Source organism: Salvelinus alpinus, chromosome 20, assembly GCF_045679555.1.
Source record: "Salvelinus alpinus chromosome 20, SLU_Salpinus.1, whole genome shotgun sequence".
Taxonomy (NCBI): Eukaryota; Metazoa; Chordata; class Actinopteri; order Salmoniformes; family Salmonidae; genus Salvelinus; species Salvelinus alpinus.
In genome coordinates, this window is record NC_092105.1 from 45021637 (window position 1) to 45046258 (window position 24622).

The 24622-nt window shown below is 44.4% G+C and overlaps 1 protein-coding gene across 5 annotated transcripts in view; it reads left to right on the top strand.

Annotated features, from left to right (window-relative positions):
• LOC139546988 (double-stranded RNA-specific editase 1-like) overlaps window positions 1-24622 on the top strand; it is a 192198-nt gene that overhangs the window by 32690 nt on the left and 134886 nt on the right. For 4 of the 5 annotated variants that reach the window (XM_071356001.1, XM_071356004.1, XM_071356000.1 and 1 more), the window contains one exon: window positions 24287-24362. The exons of the other annotated variant lie outside the window; for it this stretch is intronic. The gene's annotated coding sequence lies outside the window, so the exon portion shown is untranslated. The remainder of the gene's footprint in view (window positions 1-24286; window positions 24363-24622) is intronic. 5 annotated transcript variants of the gene reach the window in all.

The window sequence follows — 24622 nt, forward strand, 5'->3', positions numbered from 1 at the left end:
ATGGCCTATGGTGTCGCCCTCATTCCCCCCCCCCCCCTGGTCTCTGACATCTTCACACACAATTGGCTCTATTTTAATTATTATTTTTGTATATTTTTTTACCCCCCTTGTTCTCCCCAATTTCGTCATATCCAATTGGCAGTTAGTCTTGTTCCAATGCTGGAACTCCCATACGGACTCGGGAGAGGCAAAGGGCGAGAGCCGTGCGTCCCACGAAACACGACCCTGCCATGCCACACTGCTTCTTGACACACTACTCGCTTAACCCGGAAGCCAGCCGAATGTGGGAGAATGTGTCAGAGGAAACACTGTACAACTGGCAACCATGTCAGCGTGCATGTGCCCGGCCCGCCACATGAGTCGCTAGAGCGTGATGGGACAAGGACATCCCGGCTGGCCTAACCCGGACGACACTGGGCCAATTGTGCGTCGCCTCATGGGTCTCCCGGTCGCGGCCGGCTGCGACATAGCCGGATCTGGAACCTGGATCTGTAGTGACGCCTCAAGCATTGCCTTAGACCGCTGCGCCACTCGGGAGGCACCATGGGCTTTATTTTAACAAACCTAACGCTGGCCGTAGCTAGAGATCATTGAAAGGTGCTAAATGAGCGTCAAATTCATGGAGACCAAACAACCCATCCCCTCCATTTTCACCACCAGGGCCTCTAAGCTTGACTCTCTAGACAACGGCTACTTTGTCACAGATCTAGTGGTGTTTAAAGCTGTGCCTAAGTTACTACTTTGCAGCACTGGAGGAGTATGCAATATTTTAGCACCTTTCACTGATCTCTCACTTTCTAATGTGTGATCTGCAGTGCTGGGCTTTTTATTAGGAATCTTTTAAATTAAGGAGCTGATAGTTTCCAACCAAAGGCAATAATGTTTTTTCGCTTGTAGGTATGGTTGTTTGCGTTTTGTTTTAGCCAGCAATGTGTGTTGAATACAGTACAATACGACTCTATTAAATCTCCTCAAGGGCAACTTTAGAAGGCGTTGTCACAAGAACGCAACTACTTATCGTCCATGTACAATTCACACAACCTCATGTAGTTCTATATTACTGTTCATTCTACTAAGTGTAATACGGTTTTAACATTATGGAGTTTTATCACAATGAAATGAATCGCTCTCTGAATTAGGCCTACAGCAAAAGGGTAAAAGGAAAACCTGTAAGTGGCCCTTTTTACAGATGCAAACTGTATGCTTCCATCGGGTTCCTCATCAGTTAGTTGTGACAAGGACAGTTGACCAGAGCAGTATTAGCCCTTTCTTTCAGTTCTCGGTGCTCTGTCCAGGCAAAGGGCAAGGTACCGTGTGCATGATTTGTATCAGAATACAAAGCACATCATACAAAAGGCACTTAATGAGGTGATTATCTTTTAATGAGGAGAGGTGACACCGCTCTACCCCAGCAGAACCTGATGGCCTAGATAGACGGTGTCACAATTGAACAGAAAAGGCATTGGGGAGTAAAGGTGGAGACGGCGAGGCTTCCACAGTGACCTTCGCACTACACATTGGACATACACGCACCACATCCCTCAATGTAAAGGGAAAACCCTGGTAAATGAGTATAACTAGTACTTGGTTAAGCCGAGGAAGGTGTGATTGCCTTTAAATGGCAGGATACGGCACTTTGCCTGGGGTTTGACCGTCCGGGTGCCTCAGTTTCATTACCGGTTAGCTGTTTGGGATTAGCGAGTCATGATCCAAAGCCAAATGGCTCCTCTTATGATTCACTGTCGTAGCGCAGTGAGAGCTTTGCTAGGCTAACCAAACAGCTTCAGACACCCACTGTTTCTTTTTAGAAATATAATCCACCTCCTAGCCTTTAAAAAAAAAAAACTAGAATAGAGAGTGAATAAACACACAATGCAGAGACTGAAATATGTGAATATATCCACCAATTCACTTGAGGTAGTTTTATTTATTGTCTTGTTGACGAAATGCAACAACTAATAATGTAGAGTGCAGACTTCTCGTGTTCCCAGCTTAGACTAGCTCTTTTTATGGTAGCTGGACGTTGTCCTAAAATGTTTTTTTTTTTTTGCATGCCAGTGACTTCAAACAGGATATCAGACTACTCACGAAATAGACTGTGGCGTAATGCAGTAGCATCAGTAGGGATGAAGACCTACTGGGGTTCTCTCAGGGTCAGTACTACTACTGCTTATGGCTCTTTCTATAAACTAGGGTACTAATGATGATTTCCTACACTGGACAGCTTGTTACAGATGTTGGTAAATCATTGATAATAATCTGCCAATTTCTTTCACTTCATTACACTAATATATAAGGGGGGGAATCATAGCTATATTCAATGAAATTGAAGAGTTGATTTTTAAAATAGGTTTAATCCTTTGTCACCGTAGTAGCAACAACATGGCCACTCCCTTAAAATAGTCAGAATTAATGTAAGATCAATCATGAAATCTGTCATTTAGACGTTATTGCCGATGAGTTCTTAGTCGCACAAATTTACATCCAGCTAAAGTGTTTGGTGCACTATTTCCTAAGTGAAAAAAAAAAAAGTACATTTAAACTAGTCGGTGCACTGCATGCAGTCTATCGAGTCGAAAGTCTGGCTGCACGCTCAGGACTGATTTCTGAGAACAATAATATGTCTACAACTTCATCTGCAAGCTGGAAAACTATCATAAATAAAGCACAAGCTACACGCTGTTTATCAATGCCCAAAATCACTTCCTACCTAGCCAAGTTCTCTGTCAATAAATCTAACGAGTCGTAGCTAGCAGGCACATTGAGCAGCCAGGCCACAATCAACTTATCACGTCGCTGGCGAGTGGCAACACGTGTGATTCGGTGCCGTTGTCGTTTATTACAACTTTCTCAACATCTATTACCAGCTGTCTGGCAGTATTCCATAAGGAATCCTATTAAAAACAGGCTGCAGGGGTACACAAGATGCTCACAAATGGGTTTTGGAATATTCACAAGTTGCAGTTGGTTGGGATACAAATGCGCTCTGATCGTCTCAATGCCACTTTTTGGGGTAGAAACAGAAGATTCAAGCGATTGACACTCTCAAACACATCTGCAAGTGGTCACTTCATGAAGGGCTTAGGGCCAAGGGTTATTTCAACATAACATTGGCAACTCGTTGTCTTATGTGAGCAAGTCTGAGGCGCTGCATATTGGGCAGGTCTGTCTCCCTGTCTGGAGGTTTTGGCTGCTATGATTGGAAAGAGCATGCGCAGCTTACGGAGCGCAAAAAGCACTGCTGCTTCTCGTTAGTGGGCACTGGGCAAGTTGGGCATGATCGTAATCCATACCCAACCCTCCAGTAAGTCATGACCAACTCACTTACTTGGACAAGACTGACTTTATGACAAACCTCTTCCTATTTACACTTTGCAGTCCAATTTTGACACTAGAATGAATGTTTCTGACTCCTATCGGTGCCACGTAGGACGTTTAAAACCAGAGGAGTTGGTTCTAAGGGGCAGTTGACCTTTTTAAAAAGTTGTCTGTCTGACACACAATGGCTTAGTGTGCACTTGCAAAGTCAGACCTCGCCCCGATGGCTTAGTGCATGTCTCATCTGACGTCTGGGCGTTGTCCCCCTCCCTGCTCTTCGGAAAGGCCTAGAGCCACGGTGACATTACATTGGCACTGAGTGGTGAGCCAGATTTACGGACAGCTCTCATTGGGACTTTGGGTGAATGTTTCTCCTCTTGACCTATTCTGTATTGGATGACCAGCATTTCACAGTAACTGTGAGATTAGTGCTTTGAGGAATTACCATTACCTTAGGCTTGAAGTCCATTCTCCATGTGTCCATCACATGGCTTAGTTTCAGTTCAAGAGAAGGCCAACTCGCCATGTGAAGAACACTAATTCCTCAGCAAACACTCAAAGGAAATGGCAATGTCAAAAGGGAATATCAGTCATTCTCCAACACCACACTGTGACTGTATGGCAATATTTGAAAATGTACTCAAAAAAAAACCATCACATTTACATAAGTATTCAAACCCTTTACTCAGTACTTTGTTGTATCACCTTTTGGTATCGATTTGAGCCTAGAGTCTTGGTTATGACGCTACAAGCTTGGCACACTTTTGTATTTGGCCAGTGTCTCCCATTATTCTCTGTAGATCCTCTCAAGCTTTGTCTGGTTGGATGGGGACTGTAAGTGTCTTCTGGAGGTCTTGGTTAGTGGAATAGAAAGCTAAACTTTCAAAGGCTGTTTTCTTTCTTGCTGCACAAGGGTACAACCCCAAATATTTAATGTGAATGCTGTACCCTTTTTCCGACTGGGATTGTTATGCAACAGCCTATACGCCATATTGATTTAACCAGTATTGTTGTGATTGTTGCTGGACTGTTCAGATGTCCAAATCACGTCCATAAAAGTTGAAAAGTTCACTCTAAAGCTTGTTTTAATCTCGTACCAAATGTAGGCCTCCCAGAGTTTTGAAGTGATTGATTTCTCTGGCTAAGCGAGAGCATGGGATTTTAGCTTTTTTTTGCTGTGACTCCTCAGCAGGGAGAAGGCAGCACAAAAGGCCCTGCAAGTTAAAAAATATGAGCCTCTTGGATCTTGATGACAGATGCGCAGTGCTGGTGCTTTGCTAAAGCCGAGCGTCTGCTCGTCTTTTCTCCAACTTTTACATCCCTCCTCACCATGGCACTCCATCTCACACTTGCTCCCCCACCCTCGTAATTATGTCTCTCCACACTTATGCAGTTTGTTTCTGATTAAACTGGCTAGTGTCATTTCATATCTTCTCATGTCCTTTGAGAAGATGCCAAATGCAAACTTGCAACATGCGTCAGTACACAAAAAGTGATCCGTAGTATAGAACAGCGAGTGGAAATGGGATTCTCCCTTATGGACATTGACCTAGTCCATCTCAACACTAGACTGGATCATCCAACCAGCAAGTGAGAAGGTCCGTTGCTTTGAAAAAGCATTCTCTTTTTCCACACAGGTAGACTGCATCTCTTCTCTCTGGGTGAACTACATCATACATGCTGCCTCTAATCTGCAGCAGTCTCGCAAGGCTGCTTAACGTGGCGCTGGCTACGCCGTTATAATTCAGTGCTCACCGGGGTGGGTAAATAAAAGGGTGACTCGTTAGTTCCCCGAGCTGGAGACAAATGCAGCCAAAGTGCTAATAGTTAGCCTAAAACAAGCTCTCCCTGGCGTCATACGAACGCCTAGTGTGTTTGTGTGTGCGCACGCCGAGAGCTGTTTGGGTCGTTTGCCACTGACTACTGTTAGGTTCTTATTTTTCAGAGTAAATAACTCACGGACACTAGAGAAGCTTTAACCAAGTTTAATTCTTCCCAAAGGTTCTGTACAGCTGTAATCAGACAGTAAAACATTTCTCACATCACAGTTATATACCTCCTACTTAAAACACTCCTCCTTCTCCCATCCTTACAGTTTATGGCTCCACAGGAAGCTAATAAAGAGGTTAACAGGATAGCACACCTTTTATTACTCCCTTAAAAGAATCTGTCCTTTACCTCCTGACCTCAACCCCTCCATCTAATCTACGGACGTCCATCTGTCTCCCCTGTTTCACACGTTGCTCTCCTCTCACCCCCCCCCCAACACATTCCGAAGCCATCTGTCTTTCTTCAGAGAACCATTAACTTCTGACATAACACCCAGTCTCTTTCATTTCCGATCATTCATTTACTATCTCAATGAGCAAAGTTTAGCCGATTCCATCACTGCGTACTTAGCCTTGACGACTGCCACTCAGACTAGAAGCAGGCATACCACGGGCATAGCTGGCACCACAGACTTTGTTACTTCGCTATTACGGCAAAACTGCATTTTGATTTTATATTTTAAGACTGACAGGCAGACTAGAATAACAGTATTTTCCTTATACTATCAAGTGTTACTCAGACACCCAATCCCATCTCTCCCACACAAAATCTCCAATTAACCTCTGAGCGAAGCAACATAGTAATCACAGAGCGGATTCTCTGCTGTTCCATTCCCTCATGATCAATTTGGCATAAGCACAGAAGCAGTGTTACTGGGCCGTGGCTGGTGGTTCCGGTGGAGTGATTTAGCTGGTGTAATCCCCGACTCCTCTTGTTTCCTCAGGTTTAAGAGAATGGAGCTGATACCAAGCCGATCTTCTCCTTTTGTCCAGGGCTGTGACTCGCTCAGTCTGCTTGGGCCATTAGCCGGGCTTAAACTAATATCCTGACGACTGAAGGGGGCTCACTTCAGTGTGCATTGCTTACAGTTATCGGTCTTATCTTTTTTGACATTGCTCCTACTTGAGGTCCTAGCTTAAACAGTTGCGTAGTGAAACTGGCGGTTTATAATTTTTTGAAAAACTTTGGGAGTAGGCTCTTACATATGGACAGATTTATTTATTTTATTATCCATCTACAGTGCCTTTGGAAAGCATTCAGACCCGTTGACTTTTTCCACATTTTATTAGGTTACAGCCTTATTCTAAAATGTATAAATTTACATTTTTTCCCCCTCAATCTAAACACAATACCCCATAATGACAAAGCAAAAACTGTTTATTTTTTAAATAATTTATAACAATTGTGTGTGACGGTACAAGCACACCTGCATTTGGGGAGTTTCTCTCATTCTTCTCTGCAGATCCACTCAAGCTCTGTCAGGTTGGATGGGGAGCGTCGCTGCAGAGCTATTTTCAGGTCTCTCCAGAGACGTTCGATTGGGTTCAAGTCCGGGTTCTGGCTGGGCCACTCGAGGACATTCAGAGACTTGTCCCGAAGGCACTCCTGCGTTGTCTTGGCTATGTGCTTAGGGTCGTTGTCCTGTTGGAAGGTGAACCTTCACCCTAGTCTGAGGACCTGAGCGCTCTGGAGCAGGTTTTCATCAAGGGTCTCTCTGTACTTTGCTCTGTTCATCTTTGCCTTGATCCTGACTAGTCTCCCAGTCCCTGCTGCTGTCAAACATACCCACAGAATGATGCTGTCACCACAATGCTTCACCGTAGGGATGGTGCCAGATTTCCTCCAGATGTGATGCATGGCATTCAGATCAGAGTTCAATCTTGGTTTCATCAGACCAGAGAATCGTGTTTCTCATGGTCTAATAGTCTAGGTGGCTTTTGGCAAACTCCAAGTGGGCTGCCAAGTGCCTTTTACTGAGGAATGGCTTCTGTCTGGCCACTCTACCATAAAGGCCTGATTGGTGGAGTGCTGTAGAGATGGTTGTTCTTCTGGAAGGTTCTCCCATCTCCACAGAGGCACTGTCAGAGTGACCATTGGGTTCTTGGTCACCTCCCTGACCAAGGCCCTTCTCCCCCGATTGCTCAGTTTGGCTGGGCGGCCAGCTCTAGGAAGAGTCTTGGTGGTTCCAAACTTCTTCCATTTAATAGTGATGGAGGCCACTGTGTTCTTGGGGACCTTCAATGCTGCAGACATTTTTTGGTCCCCTTCCCCAGATCTGTGCCTTGACACAATCCTGTCTCTGAGCTCTATGGACAATTCCTTCAACCTCATGGCTTGGTTTTTGCTCTGACATGCACTGTCAACTGTGGGACCTTTTTATATAGACAGGTGTGCCTTACCAAATCATGTCCAATCAATTGAATTTACCACAGATGGACTCCAATCAAGTTGTAGAAATGATTCAAGGATGATCAATGAGAACAGGATGCACCTGAGCTCAATTTCGAAGTCTCATAGCAAAGCGTCAGAACACTATCGTAAATAAGGTATTTCAGATTTTTATTTGTAATACATTTGCAAACCTCTTCACTTTGTCATTATGCGGTATTGTGTGTAGATTGCTGAAGGCACTGTATATGCACACATCTAAACTCTCTGGATGTTGGTGGGTAAAGGAACAGAAAGGTCTGGGGCCATTACCTTTCAAAATGGATTATGTGAACTTCTCCGACCCTCTCAGCCCTCATCTTGTGGAGGTTATTTTATCAGCGAGCTGCGATTCTGACCTGCAACACCTGCTGTTCGTGAGGCTCTGTTTCCACCTGGAAGCACTCTCCTTGTCGGAAACCAGCTGCAGGCCTCTGTGCTTTACACAGTTGAGCTCGCCCCGCTGGGCCATACAGTGCACTCCACAGATCCGCTTACACACAGATCAATTACAATTTACAGCTGTGCTTTGAGTATTATGCAGTTGTGAATGTGATATTGCCAGTTGCCTGCTTTGTTTGAATAACTCGTATGGCGAGCTTGAACGGAACCTCCTATAGTAGATGTGAGAATGTACATTAATATGACTTGAGACATACTTATAATGGAGCTCTCCGTTCTGGTCTGCAGGGCATCTGACCTGTTGGTGATGCCCACGCTGAGGGTAATGGGAAAAGACAGTGTCTGGAAGGAGATCATGAGCCTTGCTCTTCTCGACGGAGACCTGCTGCAGCAATGGCACAGGCCACCAACAGCCTCCTACTGCTGTACATGGCCTACACCCCGCAGCTCTGAAAGTATCATACTACTGATACATAGCATGTACAGTGCCTTCAAAGTATTCATACCCCTAGACTTATTTGTATTTATTATGGATTCCCATTAGTTCCTGCCAAAGCAGCAGCTACTCTTCCTGGGGTCCAGCAAAATGAAGGCATTTTGTATGATTTTTCAAACATTACAATACATTCACAGATTTCACAACAGACATTTTCAAGTCTTGCCACAGATTTTCAAGTCGCTTTTAAGTCAAAACGGTAACTAGGCCACTCAGGAACATTCAACGTCACCTTGTTAAGCAACTCCAGTATAGATTTGACCTTGTGTTTTAGGTTATTGTCCTGCTGAAAGGTGCATTTGTCTCCCAGTGTCTGTTGGAAAGCAGACTATACCAGGTTTTCTTCTAGGATTTTGCCTGTACTTAGCTTTATTCCGTTTTTCTTTTCATCCCCCAAAAACTCCCTAGTCCTTGCCGACGACAAGCATACCATAACATGATGCAGCCACCACCGTGCTTGACAATAGGAAGTGGTACTCTGTTTTATTTGCCCCAAACATAATGCTTTGTATTCAGGATCATTTTTTTTGTCATTTTAATTTGCAATCCGGATGCATGTTTTCAAATATTTTTTTATTCTGTGCAGACTTCCTTCTTTTCACTGTAATTCAGATTAGTAACTAAACTGTTGATCCATCCTCAGTTTCCTCCTATCATAGCCATGTAACTGTCTTTTAAAGTCACCATTCGCCTGATGGTGAAATCCCTGAGCACTTCCCATCCTCTCCAGCAAATAAATGGGGAGGAACACCTATCTATTTTTTGTGACTAGGTGATTGATACACCATCCAAAGTGTAATAACTTCACCATGTTCAAAGGGATATTCAATGTCTGCTTTTTTCCCCTCCATTTACCAATACGTGCCCTTATTTGTGAGGCATTGGAAAACCTCCCTGGTCTTTGTGGTTGAATCTTGTGTTTGAAATTCACTGCGGGACCTTACAATTATCTGTATGTGTGGGGTAGAGATTAGGTAGTTATTCAAAAATCATGTTAAACACTTATCATGTGACTTAGCACTTTTTTACTTCTGAAATGATTTAGGCTTGACATAACAAAGGTGTTGAATGACTCAAGATAATTTAATTACATTTGTTAACATTTCTAGAAACATTATTCCACTTTGAGATTGTGTCACTGGCCTACACACACACAATCTCAATTTAATAAATTTTAAATTCCAGCTGTAACACAACGTGGAGAAAGTCAAGGGGTGTGAATACTTCCTGAAGGCGCACTGTGTGTCACATTGTTGTGGTGCATTAAATGCATCATCATACCTTTACATGGGATTAATGCTACAGACAAACAGAACATTACAATACAGTATTATGCAGTACAGTAATACTTACATTTGGAACACACTAGCAGCTTATCCTATCTAAAGCAGCTTACTGTTTGTAGTACAGCTATACACCTCCCTTACTAAATGTTTTTATTTTGCTTTAGTCTCCCTGCTTTGCTTTCCGTGTAACCACAGAGTTAATATCTAATTAGCTAGCTGTGGCTTTCAATTCGGTGTATTACAAAGATTTTATTTAGAAGTGATTTTGTGTTTCCCCCCCCCCCCCATAAACGTAATAGCAATGAAAAACCATATACATTAAAAAGTGGAACGATGCAAATTGAAGAGAGGCAAATTCCACAGTTGTTTTTGCTCCCAGTGCAAAACCTAATTAATTCCGCTTTTGTTTCCTCTCCACTGTAGTGATGTTGTGGACTGCCAGGTCACTGCTAGGCTGTGTTTTTGTTTTATTTCTCTATTTCAGTCAGTGATGGAGTGACACATTTCACCCATGGTTCAGTACTGAGATGTAGGAGATGGTGGGTCGTAATCTGGCCTGGGGCAAACTCGTGTGATAGTTTCGTGTGTGTAGGTATATTTGGGGGGGTATCTGTGTGTTTTGTGTATGCACATGGTCCCAATTATTCCTCTTGGGGTTGAGTTCCACGACTGAGAACCCTGAGCTCTCCAGAGAGCCTCTCTGACGATTGTCAGATCAATTCAAGTCACTTTGAGAAGGGGGGAAACTCAAGCAGACATCAAACTAATCTCATGTGTCTTGGCAGATCTGAAACTGAATGTGTTTAGCAACACTAGGGGAAAGGGTCCAAATGCAAGAAGGGTACAATGCTTGTGATTTCCCCCTCCTTTTCTATCCCCCATCACTGCTGAGGTCCAACAAAACTGACTACCAGCCAGAAAAGCCTCTGGATGCTTTTATGTTGTGTTCAAACAAAAAAATATCCCATGTTTTGGGGCGGGTTTTGTGTCCCCTCACAGATATTTGGCTGCTTAGAATAGAATCCCCAGATGCACCCAACTCCCCAAAGCACGCCTGACTATCTACGCCCAAATGCTTGGCAGTGCCATTCAGACTTGGCTTCTTTTGTGGTTCACTTCACCTGGTCTGACTTTTTGATGCAAAGGGGTCTCGCTTTGAATCACAATTCCCATAATCATTAAAGTGATGAGTCAGATAACACTTTTAGGGGCTTCTCGCGGACTGGAGATGGCGTACCGAAATTAAGATGACTTCTCTTTTTCCATCGCAAACATGTGTCACCTATTTGTCCTCTGCTTCATTTTCTAACCCTATTGGCTGAGTAGTCAGAGAAAGAAGGGTTCTGAGACACAGTGGTGATGTCCTTTCAACGAGCCAATGCTCCTCTCAAACTGGCTCTCCAGGTGGGCCTAGTCATCCTGATCCCACTTTGTCATCTCCCAACTTCACTGTGCCACAGCTTTTGAAAGTTCAGAATGATAACTTCACACAATTACAGTAGTCAAGATTTGTTGCTTAAATCGAGGCAAATTTCAATAAAGCATATTTGAGTCTCATTTTTTGTTGCATAATGTAGTCATCATGGTAAGTTTTGTCCAATCAGTAGACAAATGCAGAAACCTCCTATTTGTAAGTCAAACATTTGAAAATCTACAGTTGAGGTCTGAAGTTTACATACACCTTTAGCCAAATACATTTAAACTCAGTTTTTCACAATTCCTGACATTTAATCCTAGTAAAAAGTCCCTGTTTTAGGTCAGTTAGGATCACCACTTTATTTTAAGAATGTGAAATGTCAGAATAATATATATAATATATATTATAATATATAATATATATATATATATATAATATACATTCCCAGTGGGTCAGACGTTTACATACACTCAATTAGTATTTGGTAGCATTGCCTTAAACAATTTAAATTTGGATCAAACCTTTCGTTTAACCTTCCACAAGCTTCCCACAATAAGTTGGGTGAATTTTGGCCCATTCCTCCTGACAGAGCTGGTGTAACTGAGTCAGGTTTGTAGGCCTCCTTGATCGCACACGCTTTTTCATTTCTGCCCACACATTTTCTATAGGATTGAGGTCAGGGCTTTGCGATAGCCACTCCAATACCTTGACTTTGTTGTCCTTAAGCCATTTTGCCACAACTTTGGAAGTATGCTTGGGGTCATTGTCCACTTGGAAGACCCATTTGTGACCAAGCTTTAACTTCCTGACTGATGTCTTGAGATGTTGCTTGAATATATCCACATAATTTTCCATCCTCATCTTGCCATCTATTTTGTGAAGCACCAGTCCCTCCTGCTGCATAGCACCCCCACAACATGATGCTGCCACCTCCTTTCCTCGCAGTAGCAGACCCTGTGTAATAACACCTGCACAGGATTGGCACATCTGAACATCACACCTGCTGGACAGGTACAGGATGGCAACAACAACTGCCCGAGTTACACCAGGTACGCACAATCCCTCCATCAGTGCTCAGACTGTCCGCAATAGGCTGAGAGAGGCTGGACTGAGGGCTTGTAGTCCTGTTGTTGTCTGGTGAGGACCTGCCTTACAAGGTCGCCTATGGGCACAAACCCACCTTTGCTGGACCAGACAGGACTGGCAAAAAGTGCTCTTCACTGACGAGTTGTGGTTTTGTCTCACCAGGGGTGATGGTCGGATTCGCGTTTATCGTCGAAGGAACGAGCGTTACACCGAGGCCTGTAGTCTGGAGTGGGATCGATTTTGTAGGTGGAGGGTCCGTCATGGCTGGGGCGGTGTCACAGCATCATTGGACTGAGCTTGTTGTCATTGCAGGCAATCTCAACGCTGTGCGTTACATGGAAGACATCCTCCTCCCTCGTGGTACCCTTCCTGCAGGCTCATCCTGACATGACAAAGCCACCACGCACGGAAGAGCAGTATGGCTGATTTCCTGCAAGACAGGAATGTCAGTGTTCTGCCATGGCCAGCGAAGAGTCCGGATCTCAATCCCATTGAGCATGTTTGAGACCGGTTGGATCGGAGGGTGAGGGCTAGGGCCATTCCCCCCAGAAATGTCCGGGAACTTGCATGTGCCTTGGTGGAAGAGTGTGGTAACCTCTAACAGCAAGAACTGGTATATCTGTTGCAGTCCATGAGGAGGAGATGCACTGCAGTACTTAATGCAGCTGGTGGCCACACCAGATACTGTTACTTTTGATTTTGACCCCCCTCCCCTTTGTTCAGGGACACATTATCCCATTTCTGTTAGTCACATGTCTGTGGAACTTGTATAGTTTCTGTTGTTGAATCTTGTTATGGTCATACAAATATTTATACATGTTAAGTTTGCTGAAAATAAACGCAGTTGACAGTGAGAGAACGTTTCTTTTTTTTGCTGAGTTTAGATACTTTTGTACCCGTTTCCTCCAGCATCTTCACAAGGTTTTTTGCTGTTGTTCTGGGATTGATGTGCACTTTTGCACCAAAGTACGTTCATCTCTAGGAGACAGAACACGTCTCCTTCCTGAGTGGTATGACGGCTGCGTGGTTCCATGGTGTTTATACTTGCGTACTATTGTTTGTACAGATGAACGTGGTACCTTCAGGCGATTTAAATTTCTCCCAAGGATGAACCAGACTTGTTGAGGTCTACAATTTTTTTTTTTAGGTTTTGGCTGATTTCTTTTGATTTTCCCATGATGTCAAGCAAAGAGGCACTGGTAGGCCTTGAAGGTACGCCTTGAAATGCATCCACAGGTACTCCTTCAATTGACTCAAATGAGGTCAATTAGCCTATCAGAAGCTTCTAAAGCCATGACATTTTCTGGAATTTTCCAAGCTGTTTAAAGGCACAGTCAACTTAGTGTATGTAAACTTCTGACAAACTGGAATTGTGATACAGTGAACTATAAGTGAAGTAATCTGTCTGTAAACAATATTTGGAAAAATGACTTGTGTCATGCACAAAGTAGATGTCCTAACCGACTTGCCAGAACCATAGTTTGTTAACAAGAAATTTGTGGAGTGGTTGAAAAACTAGGTTGGAGTCATTAAAACTATGTAAACTTCCGACTTCAACTGTATATTTGATAAAGTCGTGATCACTTTTGTTTTGAAGCCAGGTACTTTCCTGTCACTTTGATGTTGTTAGTGGATGGCAAAGTCAAACACAGACCATGAAAGCACACAGTACAGTTCTGCTAACGTTCCATGACTTTGTGGCAGAGAGGAAGTGACTCGGAGGCTAGTTAGCTACCCAATGAGCTGAGACTCATGGTTTTATGTGTGTGATGATGACGATGACGCCGTCACACAAACTAATACGGCCTTTGATTAGTATTAGACCGTAGCAATTACTTGTCTGCCGCCGCCAAACCATCTAATTGTGTCATGTTGGCTGCCTCCTTCAGGTCTCTGCACGTTTGCTAATTGATATCTGTATGTAGCACTTGCTCTCTCGCTCAATATCTAGCTCTCGCTCTATCAATATGTGCGAGAAGGAGTCCTGATTTTCTGTCGACCAATAATGAGTTGATCAGTCACGCGATAACAAATCTGCTTAAGCCATAGCTAATCACTCTAATCTCCCTACAAGATTTGGTTGCTAGTAAACCTCACTCACTCACTCACTCACACTGTATGTATGTGATGTACACACGATCACATATTAGTTTATTAAAGCCAGGGTTTGAGTATTTACGCTGTTTGAACTATATCGTTTACATGGGGGCTATATATATATATATACTGCTCAAAACAATAAAGGGAACACTTAAACAACACAATCTAACTCCAAGTCAATCACACTTCTGTGAAATCAAACTGTCCACTTAGGAAGCAACACTGATTGACAATACATTTCACATGCTGTTGTGCAAATGGAATAGACAAAAGGTGGAAATTATAGGCAATTAGCAAGACACCCCCAATAAAGGAGTGGTTCTGCAGGTGGTGACCACTTCTCAGTTCCTATGCTTCCTGGCTGATGTTTTGGTCACTTTTGAATGCTGGCGGTGCTTTCACTCTAGTTGTAGCATGAGACGGAGTCTACAACCCACACAAGTGGCTCAGGTAGTGCAGCTCATCCAGGATGGCACATCAATGCGAGCTGTGGCAAGAAGGTTTGCTGTGTCTGTCAGCGTAGTGTCCAGAGCATTGAGGCGCTACCAGGAGACAGGCCAGTACATCAGGAGACGTGGAGGAGGCCGTAGGAGGGCAACAACCCAGCAGCAGGACCGCTACCTCCGCCTTTGTGCAAGGAGGAGCAGGCGAGGCACTGCCAGAGCCCTGCAAAATGACCTCCAGCAGGCCACAAATGTGCATGTGTCTGCTCAAACGGTCAGAAACAGACTCCATGAGGGTGGTATGGGGGCCCGACGTCCACAGGTGGGGGTTGTGCTTACAGCCCAACACCGTGCAGGACGTTTGGCATTTGCCAGAGAACACCAAGATTGGCAAATTCGCCACTGGCGCCCTGTGCTCTTCACAGATGAAAGCAGGTTCACACTGAGCACATGTGACAGACGTGACAGAGACTGGAGACGCCGTGGAGAACGTTCTGCTGCCTGCAACATCCTCCAGCATGACCGGTTTGGCAGTGGGTCAGTCATGGTGTGGGGTGGCATTTCTTTGGGGGGCCGCACAGCCCTCCATGTGCTCGCCAGAGGTAGCCTGACTGCCATTAGGTACCGAGATGAGATCCTCAGACCCCTTGTGAGACCATATGCTGGTGCGGTTGGCCCTGGGTTCCTCCTAATGCAAGACAATGCTAGACCTCATGTGGCTGGAGTGTGTCAGCAGTTCCTGCAAGAGGAAGGCATTGATGCTATGGACTGGCCCGCCCGTTCCCCAGACCTGAATCCAATTGAGCACATCTGGGACATCATGTCTCGCTCCATCCACCAACGCCACGTTGCACCACAGACTGTCCAGGAGTTGGCGGATGCTTTAGTCCAGGTCTGGGAGGAGATCCCTCAGGAGACCATCCGCCACCTCATCAGGAGCATGCCCAGGCGTTGTAGGGAGGTCATACAGGCACGTGGAGGCCACACACAGCCTCATTTTGACTTGTTTTAAGGACATTACATCAAAGTTGGATCAGCCTGTAGTGTGGTTTTCCAATTTAATTTTGAGTGTGACTCCAAATCCAGACATCCATGGGTTGATAAATTTGATTTACATTGATCATTTTTGTGTGATTTTGTTGTCAGCACATTCAACTATGTAAAGAAAAAAGTATTTAATAAGAATATTTCATTCATTCAGATCTAGGATGTGTTATTTTAGTGTTCCCTTTATTTTTTTGAGCAGTGTATATATTCTGGCCTGTAGTTCTAGCCATACCTCTCTGCCATTCGATGCAATGTAGATAACCACATATTGCAAAGAAATATGGCAGATTTAGGTCTTTTCCCACTACATTAACATTTTGTTTTGTTAGCCCAAAAGGTTTGTTGAATAAACATAGCAAGTGTGTGTCAAACTTCTGTTTCCTTAAATATTCTTTATTGCCCAATATATTGCCTCACTTGGTTTTGTTATTGCAACAGGGTGGTTTCATACATTTTCACTGTCTTTGTTTGTGTTATTACACATTCACTTTCTCATACAATCACTTGACTTGTTAGGTGTGGATAGTTCATAGAATAGGAACGTACATAGACACTCAACCCGCGTTAATCACTTGATCACTGACCGCTGGAATTAGTTCATTAAAACGGAATCAACTCAATTCACGTCAAGACCCCCCCATGCTCAAATAGAATTACAATTTGTCTCCTGAATGGCTTGGAGTGGGGCTGGACCATTAACACATTTCTGCCTTGTTATTGTACAGCACAATGGTCCCTTATATTCCGACGTCAATAGATATCAACTAGTGAAGAAGACATACACTGAACTGTAATAGGTTCTGATAGCTGTAGAGACCAATGAAAAGGGGATTTCTTTGTCCTCAGACTGAATGAATTAGTGGATGTGGATGAATGGCGAAGTGTGTCCTCTCGGCCGCCTTCCTCCAATGCATGGGGAGGAGGTAGACAGCCAGGGGAAGATTTAAGATGGAGGCACATCCAATGGAGAAGATAGAGGAGGAATGGCCGGCCACCGCATTACACTCGCTTTGAGACTTATCCCGGGAATAATGTCCCTGTGTCTACATGTCTAATTGCGAATACGTGCATACACACACGCAGATACATCTGTCCTCGGGTATTCCAGTACCATCTTCTCACGATCTCCTCTCTTGGTCACTCATGCTTGCTCGCTTTCTGCCTTTGTGCCTTTTTTCTCTCCTCCGACCCTTCTCGTCCTCGTCCCCCATCCACCTCCTTTCATCTAATTGGAGTGAGGTTACGGGAAGGCCGTGCTGCACCACGTTGCCTGGAGATGTTTGAAGGAGGTCTGTTTTTTAAGGACATTGGGCGTTGGTTATGGGTTTTGGTTTACAAGCAATGCCAGGGTGGGGGCCATGTGGTACATAAAAAAAGTAGGGAGTTTTAAAAGCACCAGGCTCCTCTACATACCCTACACCACATTGGAGTTTCCCTTCTCTTTGCCTGGTCACTGTATGTTCTGAAAGGAAAGGTTCACCCTTTTTGAACGTTGTATTGTTTTTATGCACCTCTGAGTGATGTTCTATCGATTTTCCTGGGTCATTTCATGTGTATCTGAGTTATTGGCGTTCAAGCAGGTAGAACACCTGGGCTGTGTGTGTGTGTGCAATGGGAGTTGGGGACGTTATATCTGTGAGGGTCTTCTTTCCCTGGCTGACACTCCCTTGCGGTCTCGCTCGCTTAATCTCTTTCGCTATTCCTCTCTCCAGCTCCCTCTCTGTTTTTCCCCTCTCTCTTTGGGTCATAGCCGCTTGTGCTGTCAAAGACTCTCTCTCTCTCTCTCTCCCCCGGCCACTTCCACTGCAGCAGCGGCCTCCAATCCCAGCAGGAAGGTGGGACAATTTGAATGCATTACACAAGCACTGTTTTCCTCCGCAGTGGCCTGCTGTGTTCCGACTCCTCTTCCTCTAGCTTTCCCATTTCCCCCCCCCTCCCTTCTTTTCTAAACCACCCTGTCATAGTTATTCTCCTCTATGATCATTTCTCTTTTGTTCTATGTAATTTTGTAACTATCGTTTGACTGGAATCTAAAGAAACGTGTTTGTGTCGCGAGACCACACAGAGCCTAATCTCTCTGTAATATAGATAATACCACTCTCTGCATCTCTCCCTCGCTCTTTCCCTGTGTATTTCATATCTCTCTCGTTTGTAATTTGAGGGTATATCTCACCTGCTGTCTGTCACAGGTCACGGTGAAGCTGTTATTTTTTCCGTCAGTGTTAATCTGGTTTGAGGGAATCTAAGTCACGACTCCCTCCCTCTCTTGCACCAGAGACGGATGCACCTGCCCGTGCTTGTTAGCCTTGTGATTCACCGCCAAGAAGATGACATGAAACACAACTCTCCAGAAAGAGGGCTTTTCATTGTTGATTTATGGTGATTTGTGGTGCTCTCCTCCCTTCAAGTGTGTGTGTTTGCAGAACGAGATGGCTCAACAACGTTATGGTAGAAGACTGACAATTGCGTGTGGATTTTCATAACAGAGTTTGAGCTTCTGAACATCGTTAGCGCAGGGCCAAATGTCATCAGCTTACACAGCCTGTTGCATCAGAATCATGGTTGTCCTCGGTGTCATGAATCAAAGTGAATGATAACGATTCAAGGATTACATGACAGTATCATCTTATCCTTTCAATGTTATCTTCACTTAGATTTTGTGTAATCAGTATCAGTGTCTTTTGATTTGACTCTCGCGCTTATCGTCGTCGTTATGTAAACAGTGACAACTACGTTTGATCATAATCTTATAATTACTGTTATAATTTGCAATCATCATCCTCCTCACCATCCCATGGTTATCTCACTGTAGCCTGACCCTCCCTTTACGAGAGTGTACTGCTGCCTCTGCCAAGAGGCCTGACCTTTTTATGGCACAGGTGGTAGTGCACGTGCCCCGTAACCACAAGGTGTCTGGTTCAAACCCTGCACTGACTGTTCCCCCTCAGTCACTACATTAGCCCTGTTGGAACAAATAGATTGGTCCCAGGTTTTAGACCGTAGCTTTGTTTACACCTGGGAGGCCAGGGCAGGAAGACCGAGACGGGGAGAGCGAGAACAACCCTGAGGCCTGAGAGGATGTGGGATAACTGAATCAACCTGTAGTCAGAGGGCATACAGTTTTGGTCATTTTTTTGTTGTTTGTTGGTGTGGTTGTGTGTGCGCGCACTCTACCGGTCAAAAGTTTTAGGACACCCCCATTTTCCCAGTTTTTATTGACATTTAAGCAGTTCAAATGGTCAATGGTACAAAGGTAAGCGGTAAACTGCCAGAGGTTAAAACGTTTTGAGTTACCATATTGTGCAGCCCTAGCGACGCCCGTTCTCTCACCCTTCTTTGCCCTTTTCCTCCTTGGCCTTTCTGACCGTTTCCCAGCACTCATTGAATGAGCAAGAGCCCTGACCTGTTGCCCCTGGCTCGTCATTCATAATGAATGATGTTGTGTCTGTTTGCGAGATCGTAATGGTAGCGATGGGAGACCGGTGTCCTGGGGAGACTATCACACACGGTCAGTCAAGCCAATAGGAGCTCTTTGATGTGGGGAGCCAAGCGGTTTCATTGGGTGAGATTGACAGTTTGCGGCCTTTATATGCCCCTTTTGGTTTATTTGCAGTAGTATTTTAATTTGACATTTTTTTTACCTTAATTTAACTAGGCAAGTCAGTTAAGAACACATTCTTATTTACAATGACTGCCTAGGAACAGTGGGTTAACTGCCTTGTTCAGGGGCAGAACGACAGATTTTTACCTTGTCAGCTCAGGGATTCGATCTAGCAACCTTTCGGTTACCGGCCCAACGCTTTTTCAGTCTTGCGAAATATGAACATTTGACTTTGGTGTGCAAAGTGCTGCTCAACTGGGTTTGAAATGGGTCAGGTATGTTCATGTGGTTCGTTATTGTCCAGCTCTCTGCAGCAATTGAAGGAACTAAATACTAGTGTTGCGTGTCTCTAGCACTTAGAGCATATTGCTGCTTTGCAGGGCTATAACAGCCTTTTTTTCTTTATACTGCCCGTATGAACAGTGGAGGAGTGAGGGCTTCTTGGCAAGAGGTTGCCGCAGTCTGTAGTCGAGTACTGCTGACACTGCTGCTCTACCCTCATTAGACCTGTGATGTTTTAACTGTGTTTCTTGCTTGACGAGGCGACAGTCTGCTTATTGCATACAGTACCTCCTGGCCCATGGCCCAGGGAGATGAAGCCACACAGAGGGAGATAATCAACCTTTTTTTTGCATCGTCTAATGTATATTTAATGGGATTCTTTCGAGGCCGGAGGATGCGCAAATTGAGTGGTAATTTCCAGCGTCCTATGCAGTAACCGTATCGTTGCAAGAAAGCGAGAGAGGATTTTAAGAGTTTGTCTGAGTCGTAGGGAAATCCAACAATGGGAATCCATCCAGCCTACATTTTTGGCAGACTCAAGGAATGGTGTTAATTACGTCTGTGTCGAAACTGTTCTGATCAGTTTCTGTCACGCTCCACTAACAAACACACTTGGCACTCCAACACCTCTTGTCACTTTTCTGAATCCAAGCAGTTCGGGAAAGTGAAAATCTGATCAGATGCTTTCCAATCTAAGCAGTTTCCGCCGGAATCATTTACAGGCCAAACTGTCTGCCTGCAGTTTTCCTCTATCTAGATGGGCGTATTTCACCGTTTGCCTTCCCAAAAATGTACTTGGTGGATTAAGTTGGCAAGAACGCAAAGTCAGTGCTGTAGGGGAAAACCACTCGCTGTTTGAGTGCCTGTTTTTATTGGGTCTGCAGATATGGTTTTCTTAGCGGACGGGTGAAAATGTTGTCAGCACTAACCACAAAACACATGACCTATGCTGCTACTGTGGGTTGAAGTGTTGGATAACTGGGGGGGTCATGGGTTTGGGGGGGGTCACGGGTTTTGGGGGGGGTCACCTTCCTGCTTATGTCTAGTCAAATGCACGGAGATCCTTTTTCTGTAAGCATAATATTTAGTTTTCTTGATGTTCTTCAGAGCATTAATGGAAGGCTGTCCTTTGTTACAGAAAGTCAAATCAGTTGGGATGTTGGCAGCAGTCTCGCCCTCTGACTGCATCAAGGGGTCATTTGAATTTGGTCACAAGATGGCTAGCCTGGTTGGTTACCCGTCTGCTTCTGGATTTCACAACGCCACCTTGTTGTGTTTGCTAAACCATACCTACTTGGCAATCAGAAACGGATTGTCACGGAACTGCTTGCATCACATAGCATCTCCGTTTTGACATTGCTGTGCAGTCTGTGGGAGATTCTTCACTGTCACTAAGTGTTGTTGCCATAGTTGAACCCCGGTGTCAAAAACACCTCACTAGAGTTTCTCCATTCTTTAATCCACACCCCTTTCCCTGTAACATGCCCCTAATCTTCATTGGGCACTTTTGTCCCCTTGACAATAGCTTGGATACATGCTGAGAAGATGAAGGCTGTAATTGAGACTGTTTGTGGCTGTGTAAGTGGGGACGGTTGTATAGGCCTACCTATACATCATTGTGGTAATGCAGATTATCATTAGGGTTGTGACGATACCAGTATCACACAATTTTTTTCCCCATGGGCAAAAATGAAAACACAAAGCAGACCTAAGTCTTTGGTCCATTAAAAAAAAAAAAAAAAAATGCTGTATGTAAAATATTGTGTGCTATAGCTTGGAAAATAAATTAAATGTGACTCAGGACGACAACATGGAAACAAATACTAACATTAGGGCTGTTTTTCCTAAAGAAGTTAAATCTGCTTTGTTTTGTTTCCTTGCCATGATACTAACAAGTATCGCGATGCTGGTATCATCCCGGCCCTAATTATCCTATCCCTTAGGGAGTTCAGTTCTGGCATTTGTAGTGTGCGCAGTGGGTTTGTGTGAGTGCTTGAGTGGATATTTATGTCACAATCAACAGTGGGATACGATGCCTAATTTAACTTTAGTCACTGTATTGCATCTGTTTTAGCTTGCGTGACGTGGATGCGTCTGGGGAGTTGCTCAATTTAACTCTAGCTTCACCGGCTGCCTGGTCTCCGTGTTTGACAGGATATGCTGCTCTATTTCTAGACTGTGTTTTAAAGCCAGGATGATGCCGTGCTATGTGTTTGCCAACATCTCTATAGCTTTTGCTCCCCTTTTCCCTCTTATTATGAATGGAGGGACGTAGCACAGGGCTGCACTTACCATGAAATAAAACAAGCCGTCCTATGTCATAACAGATCCATAACCTTGCAGTGATTTTTATAATATCGCTTGAATGACATTTACGGTTAACGACATGATACCGTGCCGTGTCGGATTGTTGCGATTACCATGAAACTAATGTCGCAACCTTTATTAAGCAAAAATGTCCCCACGACAAACTTTCAAGCTCGTCACGATTTTAGGACCCCTGTGGCCTGATGACGATCCCTGTGGTATCAAATCGAGTTGTCAACATCTGGAGTAGCTTCTGGTGTGCCAGCGTTACACTGAGGACGAGAGTTTGTTCACCGCTAATCTTAAGGCTAGGCGTCCCGCTAGCGGGAAAACGTCCGGTGGAGCTGGAGGGCGCGCAATTCAAATAAATAATCATAAAAGTTACAGATATTAAGCATTTAGGAACATACAAGTGTCTTATGTCGGTTTAAAGCTGAAATTCTTGTTAATATAACTGCACTGTCCGATTTTACACTAGGCTTTGGAAGAAACACGCCTGAAATCTTGAACAAAGACTGTTGACATGTAGTGGAAGCCATAGGAATTGCAATATTGGTGCTGGATTTGGATATGCCCCTATACTTTCAATTGTAAGAGCACGGGCTCTCAACAACAAAAAATTACATTCTGGTTAGTTTTTATTTTGGATTTTCTCCTAACATATCTATTGTGTTATAGTCTCATACATTATTTTAACATTTCTATAAACTTCAAAGTGTTTTCTATCCAATGGTACCAATTATATGCATATCCTGGCTTCAGGGCCTGAGCAACAGGTAGTTTACTTTGGGCACGTCAGTCAGGTGGAAATTGAGGGAAAAAAGGACCCTAGCCTGAACTAGCAGATAAGGCGCGAAGGCGACCCCCTCCTTGTAGGAGAAACCCCCCCCCCCCCCCCTGTCTTGGCTGTGATTATGGGGGCTCAGGGAGAGGAAGAGCACTTTGGTGAGGGAATACTGATGCCCTTCTCCATCTCTTCTGCACACATGGGCCGTGATAAGACGTGATGCATGGAGATGGCTGCTTCAGACTCAGCTTGACCTTATGCCACGTGCAGCAGCCGTATGGACTGCACCACTCATCCCACACTAGCCTCTTTTGGTTGGCTGAACAGCTCACTTAAGGGCGGCACGGTGCTTTTTACGTATATTGCATACTTTTGAGATGAATCCATCTACTCAAATATTGTTTGGAATGCTTTGTCCGGCCATCTTCATTTTCTAAGTGTCGAATGGCCGTTGGGTTTCCTTTGACACGACCAACCAGTATCGAGTCAATGTTGTCACTCAGGGACAAATGGCCATGTGATATCTGATTTGCTTACTTGCAGTTGTTACTGTAATGGTCCTGACCTGTGCCATCGTGCAGACTGACATTCCGGCTGGCATGCCAAAGCCCATCACCTATGCCAGTCTTGCCACCTGCACTGGCACTGCCTTATTACACATAGGTTTCAGGTCAAGTCCCTAATTGATTGTGATTTACTCAGATGCCAGGGATCGAATTTACTCCTAGCTAAGGTAGCCCTTGTCAAAAGGAGCCATCTTGCCACTTTTTTTTCTTTTTTTTGCCTCTCACCTGTCTCCGGTACGTCTCCTTGACGCTCCTATAATTGGATCGCCTAATGCAATTGGTTGGGGGGGCCGTCTGACCCCTCTGCCAGTTTCCTTGAGCCTTACAAATATGGACCACCACACAGTTTGATGTTTGGCAGACACAGTTTGTGATGTCTTTTGACTTTTGATTGTTGGTGGTCATGTGTTTCACACCGCTGGGCTGAGGGTCGGAGCATCAGGGTAAGTGGATACTTCTGCACTTGGCATGGGTGTCTGGGAAATTAGGACACTTCCCATTAGGTTGAGTATTGTTATCTATACTGAACAAAAATATGAACGCAATGTGCAACAATTTCAATGATTTTACTGAGTTACAGTTCATATAAGGAAATCAGTCAGTCAAAATAAATGAGGCCCTAATCTATGGATTTCGCATGACTGTGCAGGGGTGCAGCCATGGGTGGGCCTGGGAGGGCGTAGGCCCACCCACTTGGCAGCCAGGCCCACACACTGGGGAGTCAGGCCCAGCCAATCAGAATGAGTTTTTCCCCACAAAAGGGTTTTTATTACAGACCGAAATCAACTTAACATGTAGCGTTTTATAATTTTGTTCAGTGTAGCTTGGCTGACTTCTCTGTTTTACACACAGAACAATATGATTTATAATACTGATATTCTCTCTTTTCAGAGCTCTGACACCTGCTCGTAGGACATTGGAACTTTGGCAAAGAGCTGCATCACTCCGCTGACCGCCCAGAGACACAGTAAGTTGAACAGAGTGTAGTTCACTCCACACACTGTACGTAATTCCAAGTGTGTGGATTAAAACTCTATAATCAGCATTTTGAAAAAGAAACTCCAGCACACTGGTATTCTAGAATACTCCACAAACAATTCAGGCTATTTGGACTGTTCATTGGTCAAGGTCGCTGTCACTACTCTAAGGCTGACCTGTGGAGTCTGACTTCCGACATTGTGGGATTTAGTTTTCTCGGACTCATCAGATTGTTCATCCTTACCCGAC